This window comes from Alnus glutinosa, chromosome 9, assembly GCF_958979055.1.
Source record: "Alnus glutinosa chromosome 9, dhAlnGlut1.1, whole genome shotgun sequence".
In the NCBI taxonomy this organism is placed as follows: Eukaryota; Viridiplantae; Streptophyta; class Magnoliopsida; order Fagales; family Betulaceae; genus Alnus; species Alnus glutinosa.
In genome coordinates this window covers 19,626,713-19,647,439 of record NC_084894.1, presented here as the reverse complement: position 1 = coordinate 19,647,439, position 20,727 = coordinate 19,626,713, and the positions used below count along the sequence as shown (strand labels likewise).

At 39.7% G+C, this 20,727-nt stretch overlaps 1 pseudogene; it reads right to left on the bottom strand.

Annotated features, from left to right (window-relative positions):
- Positions 1 to 15,844: 15,844 nt before the first annotated feature.
- Positions 15,845 to 20,727, bottom strand: LOC133878419 (uncharacterized; annotated as a pseudogene).

Genomic DNA, 20,727 nt, shown 5'->3' with positions numbered 1-20,727 from the left:
TTGTCAGTTTATTAAAACATCGGTTCTCAAATCAGTTGAAAATATTTATAAATCAATTTATAAAACGAATGATTATTTACTCGCATAAATAATCATTTTTTTATTCTTTAACTTATTAAAATATGTTTTAAAAACTGGGGTGTTACATCTTGTGTAGTAAATTCACAAGTAATTTTGACTATCTTTATGCAATATGATTTCTATGAAACTTTTCAGTTAGATAGAGGACTACGAGTTGAGCATTTTGGGCTTTAAATTGACTCATTTCGAGTTCGTTTGATTCATTTTTCGTCTATCCAAACTTTTATATCCATTAAACTTTTTCACCCAAATTGGACACTTAAACGTACTTTGATTTACTCCAAATGAAAACCTTTAAGGTAAGAAGCTTACCAAATACTTTTAGATGAATGCTACCAAACTTTAGGATCAATTCTCTCAATTTTTCTTGCTATGGTTGTGGGTTACAAGTGATTTTTTAAGAAGTTTTGGCTTTAAAGTGAAAGCAACAATGTGGTGAAATTGACTATGCCGAGGTTTCTATTTATAAATACTTGAATGGCCAAGAATTCTTCTAGCGACTTTTAATCACTAACCCCATTCGGCTACCCACTATAAAGTATAACAAAACTCCAAAATCATAAATCTAAAACAATTAGGAAATGAAACTATGTTACAACCTCACACAAGAGCAAACCCACAACCAGCCATCAAAGTAACCCAAGCAAAATCAAAGGCTAGGGAAGAGAAATCTCACCAAGCAAGGCCAGAATCCACTGCACAGTCGTTGCCACCGCACCACGACGGTGGCCTAGCCAGCACAGTCCCAAAATTGCACCACTCACGACCCAAAACCCACCTTCCACACTCACGGGTTCTCTCACACTCTCGGTTCATCTCTGTGTCTCACACAATCGAGTGTGTGTGAGTAGAAGGAAGGAGAAGGAGAGAAATGGAGAGGGAGGGTTGGTTGTGCGAGAGAATCAGAGAGGAGAGGAAGAAAAGAAAGAAAAGGAAAAAGGGAGAGGGAAGTCGGGTGGGGGAGAGGGAAAGAAAAAGAAAAGAAAATGAAGAAAGAAAGAGATAGTGGGACATGTGTCCAACTGTGGGTGGTTGGGAGGAGATAACTAGCCAACCATGTGCTGACACGTGGGAATGAAAGATTACATTTTACTTTAAAGCCCATACTTTTATTAATTACATTATGACCCCATTATATTAAAATCCTATCTTTTGATAATTATTATCTAACCCCATATTTAAATTAAACACATTCTATAAGAAAAGAAAAAGAAAAGAAAAGGAAGAAAGAAAGAGATAGTGGGACATGTGTCCAATTGTGGTTGGTTGGGAGAAGATAATGTTATCTCCTCCTAGCCAGCCGTGTGCTGATATGTGGCAATGGAAGATTACATTTTATTTTAAAGCCTAGACTTTTATTAATTACATTAGGATCCCATTATATTAAAATCCTATCTTTTGATAATTAATATCTAACCCCATATTTAAATTAAATACATTTTATCCATAAAATTGGTTATTTATTATTCTTATTCTATTATTTATTTTAAACACATTCTATTTCCTTAATACTAATATTATCACTTAAAATCTAACTATTGGTCCCATCTAATTAATAAATAGAATTTATTAATTGCTAAATGTCCTATTTATTTTCTTAGTCTTTACAAAATCTAAAAGTTATTTTTAAAACTTAAAGATCAAACGATAAAACCTATAAAACCAAAAAGTAACATTTAAGCTTTAAACTTTGACTGAACCGAAAACAGGTCAAACGAACTCAAATTTAGTCGATTCAAAGCCCACTATCCTCACAATAGAAATATCTATCACATGGAAAAATTTGATGAAAATTATACTGGTTGAATTTTTAAATTTATAGTTGATTATTTAGGTGCCAAGTGGAACTTTTTTGTAACACCCCAGTTTTTAAAACATATTTTTGATATTTAAAAAAATATGAATGATTATTTATGTAATCGTTCGTTTTATAAAATTGATTTATAAATATTTTCAACTGATTTGAGAACCGGTGTTTTAATAAACTGACAATATTTTTGTTAGCCTTATGGCGTCAATCCAATTATATTGCAAATATTTTGATGATAACAAATTATATCTTGTTGCTCTAATGTATTTACTTCAAGTATGATAGTTGCAAAGAACATTCGAGCACACATTCTCAAAGGACCAAAAAGAATCAAAGGCATTTGGAATTCTAAGCAAGAAGCCCTTAAGCACTGAAGAACTCAAGATTGAAGAATCCGTATTTTATTAGGGTATTCTTGTAAAGCTCTTATATGATTGAACTCCTGAGGCTCCTTACTCTAGAATGACCTTAGGACCCTTCATACATTGCATACATGGATTTTTGAAATACGAAAAATACATTAAAATCAGATTTCAAGTATAAAAATTCTGCTGGAATTTATTTTGTCTTTGAAAACCAAATTTCAGATTTGAAAAGTTAGCTACCCACGATTTCTGACTTTGAAAATCTGGTTACAATTTGAAAAGTTAGCTACCCACGAACTCTGACTTTGAAAATCTGGTTGCCAACTTGAAAGGTTAGCTAGCAACGAATTCAGACTTTGAAAATCTGGTTGCCAACTTGAAAGGTTAGCTAGCAACAAACTCTGACTTTGAAAATCTGGTTGCCAACTTGAAAGGTTAGCTAGCAACGAATTCAGACTTTGAAAATCTGGTTGCCAACTTGAAAGGTTAGCTAGCAACAAACTCTAACTTTGAAAATCTGGTTGCCAACTTGAAAGGTTAGCTAGCAACGAATTCAGACTTTGAAAATGTGGTTGCAACTTGGAAAATTAGCTAGCATAATTCAAATTCTCTCCAACGGTTATTTTCTTGCTTGTCCTATAAATACATGACCTTAGCTCTCATTTTTAACATCATTCAATCAAGTGAGAAACAAGCAAGCTTAGAACTCAAAGCATTCTTTCTTTCATTCAAATTCATTTGAGCCTTCAAGTTCATTTCATACAAGAGTTCTAGTGAGAGAGATTTTGTTGTAAAAGCCTTATTGTATATCCTTCTCAAAAAGGAGAATTGTTATTGTGAGAGAAATCTCAAACCCGATCCACAATCTATTGTATCAAGAGGGTTGGTGTGACCCTTGTGAGGTGTGAAGGAGATTTTCCACCTTGTGAAGAAGAGTAGGTTACTCTTGAAGTGTAAAGGTTTTTAACTCCACCTGCAAGGAGTTTCGTTCAGTGGATTGAAATCTCAAGTGGTGTGCTTGGGGAGTGGACGTAGGTCAGGTGGACCGAACCACGATAAATCGCTGAGTTTGAATCTCTCTCTCTCTATCTCTTCATTATTGTTCCAATATTTATATTGTTTGCATTATACTGCATTTTATATTGTTCTATATTCTTAATTCAGTATAATTTTTATTAAAAGAAAAGTTTGTCATCAACCCTATTCACCCCCCTCTAGGGTTGATTATCTGGGTAACAATTTTTATCACCAAATATATATTACTGAGTTAATATTATAGACGGATAATTAACCGTAAAAATTTATTACCTTATTTTCATAAATTTATAATATATGGTTTTAATAATAAAAACTTTATAATATTTCATCATTTATTTTAAGCATCTTCTTCTTTCTATTTCTTTTATTTGCTTATTCCTCCACTCTGTTTTTTTTATTACTCTCCACTGCGACACTAACTCAGGCACTCATTCACTCACCAAACTTCTCCATTAGCTTCGAATAATCCTCCACTTTGCAAGATCACTTCACCAAACTCCTCCACTTTCATTTATTAATCCTCCACTGCAATTTCCTAATCGACCACTGCGGTAATCATCTTCTCCACTTCACCAAACCTCCCACTCACTCTCAGCTATATAACTGAGCACCAATTCTCCTGCAAATCACACCCCTCCTTCGTTCTTTCTTCTCCTTTCTCCCTCTTCCTCATTCTTTTCCTGTCTCTCTGCAATTTGAGAGTTATAGGAGACAGAGTGAGGTAGTGAGAGACGGTGAGTGTGGGAGAAATTAAATGAGGAAATATGAGAAACCGAGAGAGGGAGAAGCCGATTTGCAGAGGAAGTGTGTAACCCACCGAACACTTCAGACCCGTGACCCCGCTTGAACCCGAGACTCGGCATGAACCCAGAACTATCCGAAGATCCATAACCCCGGAGACCCGATCAATAACCGTGACCAGCCGTGACTAACGAATCTCGGTGGACCCATGAGCTCGGCGAACCAGCAAGCACGAACCCAGTGACCAAAACCCAGACCGTGCGTGCATGAAACCGGACCCAGACCCCAGCAACCCGGCGACCTCCAGTAGCTCTTCCGGTGGCTTCAGTGATCTTCCAGCAGGAACCCGATCATCCAGAACCTGTGGCAGTGACCCAGTAACGTGTGACCCACACTCGCGACCCATCGACCCAGTCCATTCCGTTCGTGCCATCCAGAAATCCGGCGACCAAATGTAGCGATCTTCTGAGCCTTCTTTCCTGCTCGTTCTTCCTTGTCTGGCCGAAACAGAGAGAGAATGAAAGATGAGGAGGCAGAGTTTTATGAAGAAGCCGAGACCCGTGCGTAAATCCAACCCTGACCCATGACCCAACCAAGCCGTGGACTTGAATCCATGAGCCCAACCTAGTTGGCCCAACTCAAACGATCCAACTGTGATCTGCAAGCCAAACCCAGCAAACCAGGCCGAGAACTATCCGGCCCAGCCCAGAACCAGAAGCCCAATAACCCATAACCCATAACCCATCAAACCCATAACCCGAGCCCATAACCCATGAGCCCATACCCGAAGCCCGACCCGGCAGTAGCCCATACCCGTGACCCGAACCCGAAAACCCGACCCGCCGGTGACCCATCTCCGGCAGACTTCCGGTGACTTTTCCGGTGACTTTCCGGTGACTTTTCCGGTGATTTTCCAGCGATTTTCCCGTGACCGAACTCATCGTTTTCACTGGATTTTCTATTGAAAATTCTTATTTAATAAACCAAGAAACTATACAAAGCCCGATCCCGATACTAAGGGAAAATCCAAGTAAGGGAAACCTCTACCCCTTCTCAAATTATTATATTACTTTAATTATTCCTTTATTTGCATAATTGCGATTTGATTATTTTTTTTAGTATTTCAAATTATTAAATTATTTTGTTTATATAAAGGATTTGTTGGTTTTGATGTGAAAATTATTGAGTAAAAATAATATTTTTGGAAATCGTGATTTTGAGTAAAAACCCTCCAACACGTTGCCCCTGGATATACAAGTAAATAATGAGAAAGTTTTGTGAGAAAACTCTATGAGATATATATAAATATTTGAGAAAATGGCACGTGTGTGGAGGAGACTATTATTTTGGGCCCTAGACCCGCAGAGATTCGCAGAGATTTAGCTCGGTACCGGAGCTCGAGATGGAAGCGCACCCGCTGATTCACTTAGTGAAAGCGGTATCTGTCTCTATGTCAGTCTAAGTGCACTTCAATTAATTAGCTGACGGGGGTGGGGCCTGTGGCCACAGGTAAACCGCGTTACCTGCCCAAGGTCACAGCAACGACCGCGCAACCCTACGTACACAGGGCGTAATAGTGTACCGGGCATATTATGAGTAATGATTAATTTCAAACATATATTATATCTTGTATATAAAAATGAGTTTTTGACAATTGTTTTGGAGATTTTTAAAAGAATTTAACTCAACTGTTTTATGGTTGAGGATTTCTTTACTGAGCATATTTTTGTGCTCACCCCTTATTTTGTTTTTGTTTTCAGGTTATGAACAGAGAGACGTAGGTGGCCGGGATGGGATCTAGGAATGCATTAGAACATTTCATTTATGTTACCCTAATAAGTGCACTTGCACAACAACTTTAGTTTTCTTTAAATTCTCAGTTATTGTATCTTTATAATTAAATTTTCTAAATAATCGTTTCCGCATTTATTAAAAACTCTGAGTTTTAAAATCATTATTATTTTTATTTATTTAAATCAGCATACTAGTTAAGATATTTGGCAGACCTTACGAATCTTTGCAGTTTTTAAAGAGAAAAGGACGAACCTAACCCTTAGCGGTTTGGGGGCGTTACAGTTTTGGTATCAGAGCAAAGGTTATAAGGTTCTGTAGACTTTAGGAGCTAGATCATTAAGATAGACTTAGTGGGGTAATGGGGAATCACATTCCGGCCTAGCAGAGTCCGTCCTTTCTTGTTTTGTATTCAGTGCTAGGGAATCATTCACTATTTTTTTTTTTTAACACCTCGCTAAGGATTGCAGGGGAACAACGGAATACTACGCCTGCACGTGTATATACCCTAACTTCAGGTGATGTAGCAGCGTCAAACGAAGTAGTGACGGGTACACTTTTGATTTCATTCCACCAGGTTACTGTGCTCTTTGACTCTGATACAACGCATTCATTTATGTCATGCTCTTTTTCACGAGACTATAACTTGATGTCTGAGTAGTTAGATGTAGAACTAGCAGTAGCTACCCCTGTAGGGAATTGCATCATAGCAGTTTGACTTTGTGAACCCTAGGATTGATCTTATTAAGGTTGAAGCCTCTAAGTTGGAATCAATACTAAGGAGTAAGTTATGATCAGTATCAAAGTATGATAGGTTTTCAAGACCTGTTTAACTAAGTGTTAAGTTGTACAATCTTTCTCGAGGAATAGCAAATTTCATCGGTTATAAACCAACTTGTTTTGGATGATTAGGTATTGATGACCACAATATTTTGAGGTATAGTCATGATTTATGAAATGCTTTTAGAGATAAAGATTATAGAAATTCGGATGCTTAATAACTGTGCAGATTTATGGATATTAAGTCAATAAATATATTAAGCATCACATGGATATTTTATGTGCATAGAGAAAAATATTGAAGTTTAGAGATTTCTTGATTTACTGTAGGATGTAAACAAAGATATCTATGATCTTGAATATGGTATCCATTTGAAGATGGACACTTAATCTATAGATACTGATTCATGTGTTTTAAGGACATATAAGAGAATAAGTTGATCGAGTAAATTGATGATCTTTAGAGCAATTATAGTCTTGTGATCTGGTAACTTTAGAGAAGTTAGAATATATTGAGGAATTTTTGAAGTTTTCTAGAGGATAAGATAGTCCACATGATAAGATGAATCTTTCGGAAGATCTTAAGTTTGAGAAATGCTCTAATTATCATATTTGAGGATTGATCAATGGTAAAATTGAATTGGATTGAGGTTAAGGTCGAATCCATTGACTTATGAGGATAATGTCTAAATGATAAATTGAAGTCTATGGACTAATTTGGAGATAAAGGTAAGAGACATAATTTTTGTACACCCTTTTGAGGATAGGAGAAACAAAATCTTTTCAGATAAGGGTTATTTACAAGATTTTATTTTAAAGCTTTATACCCTAGCTGATGATGTAATACATGTACAATCAGAACAAATTTTTGAGCTATAAGAGATCAATTGAATTGACTAGAGGAGATAGCTAACTAATTGAACATTGGAGAATTCTATAGACTAAGAATTTACTTGAGGAATTTATTTTTGCCTCCCACTAAGCTGCATTTGAGGATGATTGAGGTAAACCATATCTTGATTTATAGTTTGATGCTTAGTGTAATTTCCCTGATGTGATTTACGTGTTTGAGGTCTAAGGAATGAACGACTATCGTCTACTTGAAGATAAGAATGGTTAGACTTAGACTTATGTTAAAGAATTTCCTAATGGAAGGAAACTTCAACCCCTATTGATGAACATATATGGAGAATAGGTTATGATATACCACTTATATTGATGCCTAGTTGAATTTTAGAAAGGTGAGTAATGCTATGTGAAGGACAAAAGGAAGTTATTCCTAAATCAGGCTACAGGAATATGGTAATTGATTGTAATATTAGATGTTGATAACACATTGATTTTTGGAGATGACTGATTTAATGAATTAGATATTAAGTGAACGTATGATTCCTAGCTGAACACATTTGAGGTTTATCCGATTAACCCTAGGATGTAAAGGAAAGATATGTTATGACTAATGGGTATCTATTATTCCAAATCTGGTATCTTTGAAGATAGGTGTATAAAGCGTAAATTTCTGATTTATGAGGAAATTAGTTGATCAAATGATTTAATGATTTTTGGAGAGATTATTTTCCCTATGCATCTGACGAACTTTGGGGAAGTTTATATATATTTGAGGTCTTTCTAGAGCTTAAGTTAAATAAAATTTTGATTATGTGATTTATTGATTTTCTTAGATATCCCTGCTTGACGGATAAGTTTATAATTAGCAAATCGGAGTATTGATTGACTGCATAATTAAATTGGAGTAATACTAAGGTTTTAATCTATTGCAATTTGAGGATGATAATAGTTATGCAGGAATAAGAGAGAGGATCATGATATTATACAAGATTTATACCTTAGCAATAGGTCGAAATGAAATAACAGTTCAAAGGATTATAGCAACCTTAGGAGAGTTTTAGAGATAAGAACAGTACGTAGAGAATAATTATTGTTTTACAAGATAGACTACTGGTGATTCAAAGAAAAACCATAGACTTGCAATCGGACCTTTTCTGCATCATTCCCGGAGAGTTAGGTATGCTTATACCTGCGAGTATTTTATAGTACTGCAGTTAGTTATTTATTTTTGTTAGTAAAGAACTGCTAGATCAAATAGAATACCTGGCTAAGCCTCAGAGCGGAAAACCCTAAGATCTTGGACTGCACGCAAGAGATCCTGGTATTGTTCTTGGAGACGATTAGTGTTTTGCTCCAAGTCAGCATACCTCTTTTCCAAGTCTTTCGCATACGAATCTACCACCTTCTTCAGCCTTTTATTCTCTTGCTGAAGAACCCTATTTCTTCGTCTAAAGTCCATATACATTCGCTGCAAAGTCGAAATTTGAGCTTTCTGCACTTGAATTTCATTTCCCCGAACTTGCAGACGTCGAGCCATATTTGCAACAGAAGAAGCACCCTGAATACTGAAAGCCAAAGAGTCATTGATGGCTTGAGCATCAGTCCTATCCGCCAACAACTTTTCATCTCGAGGAGTTATGATGCCTTGAGCCACGGATACAGCTACTGCATCACTCTGCATCACAGAGTCATTAGTCATAAGAGGACCTCTCTGAGATAGGAACAATGGACGCCAAATTTCTGGTTGTACTTCAGGCGCAGTATTTAGATCAAAATTATTTTGAGAGGATGAGGAAGCCATTTTTAGAAAAACTAAGATGATACTCCTCAAAGATAGAAATGATGCGGTTATTCGAAAGATCTGAAGGAAGAAAAGAGAACTTAATCAGTGAACGAGACGCAGTCTAATCAACGTCATTCTGAGCGCAGCTGCCACTACCACTAGCAGACAGCTCTCGAATCACGAGCTCTCTTTCTTTTTCAATTTTCACCCTTTTCACCTTCTCGAATTCCGAATTCACCCAAGACTTTTCCGGAATCATCGCCGCACTTTCCGCAACTAGCAGTCGTAGAAGGGCATCCCGAGAATGAGCTGGATGAGCGTTTCGAGAAAAGTAGGAAGATTTTACGATCCACTGTCGGTACCACTTGCACCGACCCTTCTCAAATCTCTTCTATAAATTCGCTCATCTTCTTCCTTGCAAAGCACACCTTTGAGCTCTCAACTCTTCACACTTTGAAAGCCAAAATTTTCTTCTGGTATCATCGCTTCCCGAGAAGGAAGATGTAGTTTCATAACCAATTTCAAAGTCTAAAGTTGGAAAAATGCAGCATCACAACCAGATTCACATACAACGAAGCAAAATTATTTTTGATCATGTCATCCAGAAGCAAGATTATCCTTGATCACGCTTCTGAGATGAAGTATCTTTCTCTTCCTTCGCATCACCATAAACTTTTCTAGCATCTACTCTCAATCCGGTGATGGCGATCTATGACAGAAGAGAGAGAGCACCACGATATGAGTACCGCACTCATATCCTTTCCCTGACTGCTTGCCCAACCGTCTTGATTTCCATGTTTCCATTTGGCAAGCTTTCCACCAAGATTATCAGAAAACATCCTCACAAAGAAATTTGTTGTAGAAATTTTCCTTTAATGAGAAATGAAACGTTTTCTTTTCTGCAACCTACCCATTTGTATACTTCTTGTAATGAGCATAAAATTCCATATTTGATAATTAATCATACGGTCGTATACTCGGTTATTTTCTTGATGTTTTACATAAAACTGTATTACTAGACTTATGTTTTGAAAATCTAAATTTTACCTTAATATAAACTTTATATGAAGCATAGCTTATAAATTTTGAGGACGAAATTCTGTTAAGGGGGGAAGAATGTAACACCCCAGTTTTTAAAACATATTTTTGATATTTAAAAAAATATGAATGATTATTTATGTAATCGTTCGTTTTATAAAATTGATTTATAAATATTTTCAACTGATTTGAGAACCGGTGTTTTAATAAACTGACAATATTTTTATCACCAAATATATATTACTGAGTTAATATTATAGACGGATAATTAACCGTAAAAATTTATTACCTTATTTTCATAAATTTATAATATATGGTTTTAATAATAAAAACTTTATAATATTTCATCATTTATTTTAAGCATCTTCTTCTTTCTATTTCTTTTATTTGCTTATTCCTCCACTCTGTTTTTTTTATTACTCTCCACTGCGACACTAACTCAGGCACTCATTCACTCACCAAACTTCTCCATTAGCTTCAAATAATCCTCAACTTTGCAAGATCACTTCACCAAACTCCTCCACTTTCATTTATTAATCCTCCACTGCAATTTCCTAATCGACCACTGCGGCAATCATCTTCTCCACTTCACCAAACCTCCCACTCACTCTCAGCTATATAACTGAGCACCAATTCTCCTGCAAATCACACCCCTCCTTCGTTCTTTCTTCTCCTTTCTCCTTCTTCCTCATTCTTTTCCTGTCTCTTTGCAATTTGAGAGTTATAGGAGACAGAGTGAGGTAGTGAGAGACGGTGAGTGTGGGAGAAATTAAATGAGGAAATATGAGAAACCGAGAGAGGGAGAAGCCGATTTGTAGAGGAAGTGTGTAACCCACCGAATACTTTAGACCCGTGACCCCGCTTGAACCCGAGACTCGGCATGAACCCAGAACTATCCGAAAATCCATAACCCCGGAGACCCGATCAATAACCGTGACCAGCCGTGACTAACGAATCTCGGTGGACCCATGAGCTCGGCGAACCAGCAAGCACGAACCTAGTGACCAAAACCCAGACCGTGCGTGCATGAAACCGGACCCAGACCCCAGCAACCCGGCGACCTCCAGTAGCTCTTCCGGTGGCTTCAGTGATCTTCCAGCAGGAACCCGATCATCCAGAACCTGTGGCAGTGACCTAGTAACGTGTGACCCACACTCGCGACCCATCGACCCAGTCCATTCCGTTCGTGCCATCCAGAAATCCGACGACCAAATGTAGCGATCTTCTGAGCCTTTTTTCCTGCTCGTTCTTCCTTGTCTGGCCGAAACAGAGAGAGAATGAAAGATGAGGAGGCAGAGTTTTATGAAGAAGCCGAGACCCGTGCGTAAATCCAACCTTGACCCATGACCCAACCAACCCGTGGACTTGAATCCATGAGCCCAACCTAGTCGGCCCAACTCAAACGATCCAACTGTGATCTGCAAGCCAAACCCAGCAAACCAGGCCGAGAACTATCCGGCCCAGCCCAGAACCAGAAGCCCAATAACCCATAACCCATAACCCGAGCCCATAACCCATGAGACCAGACCCGAAGCCCGACCCGGCAGTAGCCCATACCCGTGACCCGAACCCGGAAACCCGACCCGCCGGTGACCCATCTCCGGCAGACTTCCGGTGACTTTTCCGGTGATTTTCCGGCGATTTTCCCGTGACCGAACTCATCGTTTTCACTGGATTTTCTAGTGAAAATTCTTATTTAATAAACCAAGAAACTATACAAAGCCCGATCCCGATACTAAGGGAAAATCCAAGTAAGGGAAACCTCTACCCCTTCTCAAATTATTATATTACTTTAATTATTCCTTTATTTGCATAATTGCGATTTGATTATTTTTTTTAGTATTTCAAATTATTAAATTATTTTGTTTATATAAAGGATTTGTTGGTTTTGATGTGAAAATTATTGAGTAAAAATAATATTTTTGGAAATCGTGATTTTGAGTAAAAACCCTCCAACACGTTGCCCCTGGATATACAAGTAAATAATGAGAAAGTTTTGTGAGAAAACTCTATGAGATATATATAAATATTTGAGAAAATGGCACGTGTGTGGAGGAGACTATTATTTTGGGCCCTAGACCCGCAGAGATTCGCAGAGATTTAGCTCGGTACCGGAGCTTGAGGTGGAAGCGCACCCGCTAATTCACTTAGTGAAAGCGGTATCTGTCTCTATGTCAGTCTAAGTGCACTTCAATTAATTAGCTGACGGGGGTGGGGCCTGTGGCCACAGGTAAACCGCGTTACCTGCCCAAGGTCACAGCAACGACCGCGCAACCATACGTACACAGGGCGTAATAGTATACCAGGCATATTATGAGTAATGATTAATTTCAAACATATATTATATCTTGTATATAAAAATGAGTTTTTGACAATTGTTTTGGAGATTTTTAAAAGAATTTTACTCAACTGTTTTATGGTTGAGGATTTCTTTACTGAGTATATTTTTGTGCTCACCCCTTATTTTGTTTTTGTTTTCAGGTTATGAACAGAGAGACGTAGGTGGCCGGGATGGGATCTAGGAATGCATTAGAACATTTCATTTATGTTACCCTAATAAGTGCACTTGCACAACAACTTTAGTTTTCTTTAAATTCTCAGTTATTGTATCTTTATAATTAAATTTTCTAAATAACCGTTTCCGCATTTATTAAAAACTCTGAGTTTTAAAATCATTATTATTTTTATTTATTTAAATCAGCATACTAGTTAAGATATTTGGCAGACCTTACGAATCTTTGCAGTTTTTAAAGAGAAAAGGACGAACCTAACCCTTAGCGGTTTGGGGGCGTTACATTTTTACTAACATTTGACTTCTAAATTTGGAAATGATAAATATGTTTTTAGGACTTATAATGACTCAATATAATATATATATATATATAGTTAATACTTGAATTCTGTAAAGTTAGAATTCAATTTGGAGACAATTGACTTTTTGACCAAAACCGATGCCTAAATGACCCAACTGTCGAGTTTGTAATAGAAATAAATTAAAAGATCAAGACTAGCTGGCCCTAAGTGTCTCCAAAACTGAAGACAAGCTGATTTTTACTTAGTTAGAGAAATTTGGTTGAAAGTTAAGGCCATTTCGGCATTTCCCCCTGACGTGCTCAGTTGCCCTAGATTTTTGTCATTTCAGTATTGGGAAAAATCAATGCCTAGTGTGTGAAACAAGGTGGGACAGATTTGATTTTTTCCAAGTTACCCCTGACATGACAAAAAAGCCCCCTCGAAATAGTCAAAAAAAAGCCCCATTAAAACGGTCAATACACACCCAATTTGCAGGGCATTTTGGTCAAGAAGCTACTCATTGACTAAAGTTGGCTGATGGGTGTAGCGCCCCATATTTTAAGTAATAAAATAAAATGTCTTAAATTGAATTAAGACTGAATAAAATAGACAAGTCTAGAATTGACGTTCGATTCTCATGACTCGATGCTCGAATGGCTTAATATTGTAGGAAACAATATTCACGTCCAGCTGTGAATAAAATACGAGCTTTAAACACAATATTTTAATCCCCGGTAAAAAATAAGGAATACATGAATATTTATGAAAATAAATATTCTTTGGTCTTATTATTTTTAAACCATGATTTTATAAATAAAGAATAATATTATTAGACTCTAATAATATTACAGGATTAATAAATAGACAGACTGAATTATTCAGTGGACTAATTGATATTATTGTGTAATATATATATTTAAGGTGTTATAATATTATTGAGATAATAATAATAACAATGAAACGAACTATGATGAGTGCCAAAAAGTGCATATTTGGACCCCTTAATTTACATTAGTTAAACCTTTAGCTTTGTTATTTTCTGATGCTTTGGTTAGTTTTAGTGTTTTTTATGTTTTGTAGGACAATAAGAGAGAAATGATATAATTCAAGCAAAATACAAGAAAATTTGGCTAGATTTAGACCTTTCATGACAGGACCAAACGATATCCTTTTTGAGAGTTTCTTAGGTCTAAATTGAAGTTCAAGATGTCAGCTTTCCAACCCAACAAGTTTCAGCCTATTTGGAGATACATACAAAAAGATATGGCTGTTTTAATTTTAGTCGTTGGATCATCCTGAAAATCCAGAAGTTTGTCCATCTCTCTTATTTTTGTTGTCCCATTCCTTCTCTCCCCAAGCTGGGCAGCAGCTCTTCCCAAAAACCTGCACAGCAGCATTTCTCTTCTCCCCAAGCAGCAGCACACTCCACGCCTGGACAGCAGCTGGACAGCAACCTGCAGCATCTCCTGCACTTGGACAGCAGCACCTGCAGCACCTTCCACCACGCCAGACAGCTCCTGCACTTGGACAGCAGCACCTGCAGCACACCTCCACGCCAGACAGCAACCTGTAGCACTCTGCAGCACCAGTAGCTCCCATGGACAGCAGCTCATGCACGTCCAGCAACTCCCAAAGACCAAGCTGTGCTGGCAGCAATGTTTTGGAGCACAAAAAAAAAAAACACCAACACTTCACTAGTTTTAGTCTATAAATAGAAGGAGAGGAGAGAAGAGAAAAGGTGGGGAGGAGAAAAAAAGAGAGAAACGGGGGATGAAGAGAAGTGTGAGAGCAGGGGCGTAGCCTCTGTTTCTCTCCTTCTTGGACTATATTTTCCTGCCCCATACCTTTTTTCCTTTGTAAATGTTTAATTTTTATGTTTTTAATTTAAGGTTGGGCCAGTGACTCCCAAACCAGATGGTTTTAGGGCACTAGATGTAAAAACATCCCTAAGGGCTTAATTACTCAAGTCAAAAAGGCTACGAAGTCAAATCTAGCCAAACAATCATCCAAACTGAAATTCTCATCTTTTTACGCGAACACCCAATGCTTAATGAGGCAAGGGGCCCGATTACTCAATGAGAAGTCAAATTGGTGATATTATTATTATTATTATTTGTTTTTTTACAATAAGCCAAGGTTTCATCAACAAGTTATCCTACAAATCTCAAGACATATAAATTTCAATTCAAACCTCATACCCCACAGAAACAATGCTAATGTGCTTGTGCTAAATAAATTAAACATGTCAAGTCTCTCTAATCCAAAGATGAGTCAAAAGATCTCAGATTTTAATGATATGCAAAATTCAACATGTTAAACAAACCAATGAGGTGCAAACCATAGTAAGATGTAACCATGCTCAACTAACAATAAGGCTCTTTTTTTTTTTTTTTTTTTTTTTTTTTTTTTTTTTTAATGAGTATTAACAAGGCAACAAAGCAAGAATTAAATGAAAATAGACAGAAATGTCTATCCCACCCCCAAACTAAAAGGACACATTGTCCCCAATGTGGCTAGAGATACAATACCGAAGTGGTGATGCAAGTTGGGCACACTGCAAGAGAAGCGTTCCCCCAAACTTGAACGGCAGACACTGTCCTGAAAATCACAACTAAAGCAAGACAATCAAATGATAGGAAAAAAATGATGAGGGTTTCCTCCCACAAGCGCTAAGTTTTCAGTCTTCAGCCAGACTTTCCATCCTGACGACAATTACTCCGAATAACTCGGGTCCTCTAAAAGGGTCGTCTCAACCTCCGAGCTCTGTAACTCCAAAAATGGCTTCAGTCGTTGCCCGTTCACCTTGAACGTGCTGCCATTTTTTGGATCATCAATCTCAATGGCCCCATAAGAAAACACTGATCGAACTATGAAAGGGCCTGTCCATCGAGATCGGAGCTTCCCTGGAAACAGATGCAGACGTGAATTGTAAAGAAGGACTTTCTGACCAGGCTCAAAAGATCGTCTCAATATGTGCTGGTCGTGAACCTTCTTCATCCGTGCTTTGACATCCTAGCACAGTCATAAGCATCGTTCCTCAGCTCTTCCAATTCATTGAGTTGGAGCTTCCTCTGTGAGCCAGCCTTTGTGAGATCGAAATTTAGCTGTTTAATGGCCCAGTAGGCTCTGTGCTCCAACTCCACAGGCAGATGGCATGCTTTCCCGTACACGATACGGTAAGGTGACATGCCAATCGGTGTCTTGAACGCTGTTCGGTATGCCCATAATGCATCGTTCAACCGGAGAGACCAATCTTTCCTTGACGGGTTCACCGTCTTCTCTAAAATCCTCTTGATCTCTCTGTTTGAAACCTCCACAAGGGTGATAGGGAGTGGCAACCTTGTGCGTGATACAATATTTCTTCATCAGCTGTTCGAAGACCTGGTTGCAGAAGTGCTTTCCACCATCACTAATAATTGCTCGAGGAGTACTAAAACGAGCAAATATAGTGTCTTTTAAAAACTGGACCACAACTCTGTGGTCGTTGGTCTTGCAGGCAACTGCCTCTACCCATTTGGACACGTAGTCTACAGCAACCAAAATGTACAGATAGCCGAAGGAGTTTGGGAAAGGTCCCATGAAATCAATGCCCCATACATCAAAAATTTCAACAATAAGAATCGGGTTGAGGGGCATCATATTTCGACGTGAAATACTCCCTAGCTTCTGACAGCGCTCGCATGCAACACAATAAGTGTGAGCATCTTGAAAGATGGTAGGCCAGTAAAATCCGCACTGCAAAATCTTTGCAGCGGTCTTCTTTGCACTGAAGTGGCCTCCACAGGCATGATCATGACAGAAGGAGATGACACTGGATTGGTCAGGCTAGGGAATGCATCTCCTAATGATCTGATCGGGACAATACTTGAACAAGTAAGGATCGTCCCAGAAAAAATTCTTCACCATGGACATAAATTTGGACTTATCTTGCCGTCCCCAATGCAAAGGCATTTGACCGGTGACAAGATAGTTCACTATGTCAGCAAACCATGGTGAGTGAGCATGAGCAATATGCATCAACTGCTCATCGGGGAAGGTCTCAGAAATGGGGGCGGCTTCTTCCGTGAAGTCCACAGTAATCCTCGAGAGATGATCAGCCACCACATTTTCGGAACCCTTCTTGTCCCGAATCTCAATGTCGAACTCTTGTAAGAGCAAAATCCACCGGATGAGGCGAGATTTAGCATCTTTTTTGGAAAAAAGATACTTCAATGCCGCGTGATCCGAGTAGATGATGACTTTCGATCCTAGTAGGTAGGATCGAAACTTGTCCAGAGCAAACACGACTGCCAGTAGCTCCTTCTCAGTGGTCGAATAATTTAGCTGGGCGTCGTTCAGAGTCCGACTTGCATAGTAAATGACGTGGGGAAGTTTGTCAACGCGCTGCCCCAACACAGCTCCAACGGCGTAATCTGACGCGTCACACATGATCTCGAAAGGTGTACCCCAGCTTGGGGGCCGAATGATGGGTGTGGACGTCAGAATTGCCTTCAAGGCCCCAAATGCCTTCTTACAATCTTCATAAAAAATGAAAGGGGCCTCCTTCACCAACAGTTTGCACAAGGGCCGGGCGATTTTGCTGAAATCCTGAATGAATCGCCGATAGAATCCTGCATGGCCCAGAAAAGAGCGAACCTCTTTTACCGTCCGTGGGGGAGGGAGGTTGGATATCAGATCTACCTTCGCCTTGTCGACTTCAATCCCCCGACAAGAGATGACGTGCCCGAGCACGATTCCTTGTTGCACCATAAAATGGCACTTCTCCTAATTGAGCACTAGGTTCTTCTCTTTACACCTCTCCAAAACCAACGTGAGGTGGTGCAAACACTCCTCAAAAGATGACCCGAAAACTGAGAAGTCGTCCATAAACACCTCCAGAAAACGCTCCACCATATCAGAAAAGATGCTAATCATGCACCGCTGAAACGTAGCGGGTGCATTGCATAAGCCAAAGGGCATGCGTCGGTAGGCGAACGTTCCGAACGGACAAGTGAAGGTCGTCTTCTCTTGGTCTTCAGGGTCCACAGGGACCTGGTTATATCCAGAATAACCGTCCAAAAAGCAATAATACTCGTGCCCGGCCAACCGCTCCACCATTTGATCAATGAACGGAAGAGGAAAGTGATCTTTCCTGGTGGCGGTGTTCAGCATGCGGTAGTCGATGCAGACTCTCCATCCAGACTGTACTCGAGTTGGAACCAACTCGCCTTCCTTGTTCTGCACGACTGTAACTCCAGCTCGCTTCGGTACGACATGAATGGGGCTCACCCATTTGCTGTCAGAGATAGGGTAGATGATGCCAGCATCCAACAACTTGATGACTTCTCCTCTGACGACTTCTTGCATGGTCGGGTTTAGCCTTCTCTGTGGCTCCCTCGATGGCTTGGTGTCTTCTTCCAAGTGTATCCTATGCATCACCACCGAGGGGCTGATTCCCTTAATGTCTTCAATGGTCCAGCCTATAGCTTCCTTATGCTCCCTCAAGACATCTAACAACCTCTCCTCCTGAGCGGTGTGAAGATCTGAAGCTATGATTACAGGCAAAGTCTCTGCTGGACCGAGGAACTTATACTTGAGATTGTCTGGTAAGGGCTTAAGTTCCTTCTTTGGAGGCTCAGGTACTGCTGCCTCCTCTTCCTTCTTGCTCTCCAGAGGAGCAAACTCCAAAACAGCATTTGCTTGCTCAAGCAGGACATCCAAGTCCAGATCCTCTCCAAATTGAGCAAGGCATGCTTCCAGGGGGTCTTGAATGCTTGATTCTTCAATGCTTTCCTCCAGGATTTCCTCTATCAAGCAGACATTGTTGATCTCATCGCACTCCCTCGGCTTTTTACTGATGGTGAAAATGTTCAGCTCTACCGTCATGTTGCCGAAAGAGATCTTCATTACCCCCGTCCTACAGTTGATCAGGGCGTTAGCCGTAGCTAAGAATGGTCGCCCTAGGATTACCAGTATCTGAACTCCAACGTTCTGTACCGGCTCGGTGTCAAGCACTATGAAGTCCACGGGGAAGTAAAACTTATCCACTTTAATCAAAACATCCTCCACTATTTCCCGTGGTATCTTCACTGACCGATCAGCCAATTGCAATGTCATAGAGGTGGGCTTCAATTCTACTAATCCTAATTGCAGGTAAACTGAATAGGGTAGGAGATTGACACTGGCTCCAAGGTCAAGCAGGGCCTTCTCAATGTGGCTGACTCCTATCGTGCAAGAGATGGTAGGACATCCAGGGTCCTTGTACTTGATGGGGAGCCTGTATTGGAGGATTGAGCTGACTTGCTCGGTCAAACAAACTTTCCTCGGGACATTGTTCCTCCGCTTGACGGTGATTAAGTCCTTCAAGAACTTGGCGTAAGACGGCACTTGCTGGATGGCATCCAAGAACGGAATGTTGATCTGCACTTGTTTGAATACCTCCCGAATGTCCTCGAATGTTCCTCCTTTCTTGGGCGCGAGAAGTCTATCAGGGTAAGGCGCCCTAGGTATAAACGTCCTAGGAGGAGGAGTCTCTACGGTTGGAGCTAATGTAGATGGCTCGGCATCTACGCTCCTGCTTCCTTGTTCTTCTTGTGCAGCAGGGTTCTCTTCTGGGTGAACCACTTGGTTGTCCACTTGTTTCCCTGATCTAAGTGTGACAACAGCTTGCACATGCTCCTGCCCATGCACTGCATTTGATGAACTTCCCTCATGGAACTGCAACTTTGGATTCGGCACAGGTTGACTAGGGAGCTTTCCTTTCTCTCTCTCCCCCAGGTGACTAGCAATTTGCCCAATCTGGGCCTCCATCTTGGCAATAGCTTGAGTGTTCACCATGGTAGCATTCTTCACGTCATTGATGGATTGGCCTGTAATCTGGATGAAGGCCTTCAGAGTGTCTTCCAAAGAAGATTGTGAAGAAGAGACAGGGGCTTGAGTCGGGGCTTGGTATGATGGTGCTGGCTGGGATGGACGGCTTTGATGGTGAACCGGCTGATGAAATCCAGAGGGGTATTGAGTATGAGATTGGTGAGGAGCTCCCCCTTGAGCCATAGGCTGGTTCTGCTTCCAAGAAAAGTTAGGGTGGTTCCGCCACCCTGGATTGTACGATTCGGAGAAAGGTCCACTGGCTTGCTTTCGATAATCGTTGAAAGCGTTCACTTGCTCCATTGGTGACTCGACAAAAGCTGGCAATGATGGGCAAGTCTGTGCTAAGTGCAAAGGACTAGCACAGATGGAACAGCAGTCAACATGGAATGGGTTGGCAGCATTCATGGATTTGCTAACAACTAGGGCTTCGACCTTTTTGGTAAGGGCATCGATCTTCATTTTTAATTCTACATCCTCCTTAACCTCATAGATGCCTCCCTTCTTCTGAATGCGAGCAGCTCTATCTCGACAGCTTGAAAAATCCCACTGTTGGGAATTGTCGGATAACTGATCTAAGGTCCTATATGCCTCCTCTCCTGTCAAACTTAGAAATGCGCCTCCGTTCATTGACTCGATCATGCTACGATTGGATTGAGTTAATCCTTGATAGAAAAATTGCACCAGTCTCCATTTCTCGTATCCATGTGGAGGGCACTTAATCAGCATATCTTGAAATCTCTCCCAACTCTCAGAAAATTTCTCATCTTCTTCTTGAGTAAATGAGCTTATCTCCTTCCTACACTCATTGA